Source organism: Octopus bimaculoides, chromosome 3 (assembly GCF_046866305.1).
Source record: "Octopus bimaculoides isolate indiv1 chromosome 3, ASM4686630v1, whole genome shotgun sequence".
Lineage (NCBI taxonomy): Eukaryota > Metazoa > Mollusca > Cephalopoda > Octopoda > Octopodidae > Octopus > Octopus bimaculoides.
This window is the reverse complement of record NC_142930.1, coordinates 121,135,983-121,138,859: the sequence shown is the minus strand read 5'-3', so window position 1 is coordinate 121,138,859 and position 2,877 is coordinate 121,135,983.

Below are 2,877 nucleotides of genomic sequence, written 5' to 3'. Positions count from 1 at the left end.
GTCCCGTTTGCCCAATGTATAGAGAAGGGCGCGTGTCTTTGTGTATGTGCTTGATCCCCACCACCGTTCGGTAACCGGTGCTGGTTTGTTTACATTCCTGTAAATTAGCTGTTCGGCAGAAAAACACTGATAGAATAAATAAAAGACTTTAAAAAAAGTACTGGGGTCGATTCATTGGACAAATATTTCTTCAAGGCGGTGCCCGAGCACGGCCGCAGTCTAATGACTGAAGCGAATAAAACGGTAAAAGTTATCGATATTATTATTAATAACAATGGTTTGTTATCTTTGTTGCTAATGTCGTTGCTATGTTACAGGTGCAGTGTCTCCGGTTATTGTTATTGTCCTTGATGCTGCAGTTGTCATCGTCATCGTCATTGATGTTGTTGTAGTTGCAGTTGTTTTTGTTGTTGCTGGTGTTGTTGTTGTTGTTGACACTGATATTCAAACAAGGGGAAATTATGTTCTGTCTCAAGTATTGCCTTATTCAACAAAACCTGCATCAATTAAACTTTAATAATCGCAATTTCTTTAATAAATGCAATGTTTAAACTTGGTAGAGACAGGCAAGCAGGCAGGCAGTCATACAGAGAAGACAGCTAATAAATGAAGACAGAGAGTCAGAGAGAGAGAGAGAGAGAGAGAGGGAGAAGAAAAAGAGGAGGGGAGAGACAGTGCAGGAGAGAGTGAGAGCGAGGAAAAGACAGATGTGTGGGTGTGTTGGCGCGCGCTCGTGTGCCTGCGTATGACTGCATGTATATGTACGTGTGTGCCTGTGCATACAGTCTCACACACATTTCTCACACATCCACTCTCTCTCACTCTCTCTAATATATATATATATATGCACATATTCACACACGCACACACATGCACACAACATATATACATAGATATATATATACATACATACATACATACATATATATATATATATATATATATATATATATATATATATATATATATATATATATATATATATATATATATATATATATATATAAGTACACGTATGTATGTATGTATGCATGCGTGTATATATGTATGTATGTGTGTATATATGTATGTATATACGCACATATTATATGTACGTGTTTACAGAAGTACATGTGTATATGTGCGTGCGTGCGAGTATGTGCGAGTGTGTACAAATGTGTGTGTGTGCACGCGCGCGTGTATGTGTGTGTGAGTGTGTACACACACACACACACACACACACAGACACACACACATAATATGCTCACACAAGTGTAAATACTCTCACGCGCACACCCTATATGCTGGTCGTATCATAAAGTAACATACTTACAAAACGCGCACATGAATACAACACCTTACATTGAAACAAATATAGATATACAAATATATCTATATATCTATATTTATATACAAATATAGATATAAACACATGCTACAATCATACACACACACACACACACACACACACACACATATATATATATGTATATGTATATAAAGATATATATATAAATATATCAATATATATATATATATAAATGTATATACATATAAATATATATATATATATATTTATATGTATATATATGTATATAAATGGAGAGAGAGCGGGAGGGAAAGAAAGAGAGAGAGAGAGAAAGAGAGAGAAAGAGAGAGAAAGAGAGGGAGAGAGAAAGAGAGAAAGAGGGAGAGAAAGAGAGGGAGAGAAATAGATGGAGAGAGAAAGAGAGAGAGAGAGGGAGAGAACGAGAGGGAGAGAAAGAGAGGGAGAGAGAAAGAGAGAGAGGGAGAGAAAGAGAGGGAGAGAGAGAGAAGTACTTCCATACTTACAATCATGGATGCACATATACAAAAATACAGCTATATATGTAAGCTGCGCTGTGTTTGGCATCTTTCCCGTGTCATGAAGCCAAGGGTTATATATACAGCTACCTATTTAAATTTTCTTCAACGTTTTCGAACCTTGAACTATGTCGGCTTTTAGAATTTTATCGATCCACTGCTGATTCTAAGCCATTTTTCGACTCCATGCAAATTTCCATTGACCTCTGATAAAGTCTATATTGATCACTTTGGAAAGTTCTGAACTAAATGATGTACATTCTAACTACTTACTTTTACCTTTCGTCAATCTGAGCTGAAATCCTGATCATAACTTTTGCTTCTCATTTTAACTTCTCTTCTAGTTCTGGTCGTCAAAAGACGATGATAACCTCCGTGAAAATTTTTTAGCTTCTCAGCTAAAATAGTCACTAATTTTCCAGTACTTTCTAAATCGAATTCAGTGCGGTTTTATACGAAATGTAGCCAATCTTTGAGAAGCTCAACCTTCCTTGATATAATCTTTGCAATGTTAGTTACAAAGGTGTTTGATTTTAAACAAATCTCTACTAGTGTTAAACTATGTTCAGTTTGCTAAAACATATATCACAATAGAATAGCTGACATTTTGGCAGGTAGGTTATTTTCCGCGTGTAGGCTATCTTAATGTACAATCTTTGATCATGTTCTGGAGTTTTTGCTATTGTTATTTAGCACAAAGGTAGGTCTGACTAAGAAGACATATGAGATCATCAAAAATATTCTGTTCGTGACCATTGCGTCTTTTATACAGATTTTATAATTCCGGGAACACATAATTCAGCCATAACATAAGGGGAATTTGGTTGGTATTTTTAGAACCTTGTGGTCACAAGAAATGAAGGGCGCACACTACGTCAAGTACTATATCAAGTACTACCTCATGTCTAAATTTAAGACTGGACCATTATGGCAGGAATACTTTTCGTCATCGATTTGTTCGTTCAAGGCTGATCTGGTGTGATACTACAATTAGAAGCTATAAGATTCATGTACAATCCACCGCGGAAGATGTCTGCGTATCATCCCATATGC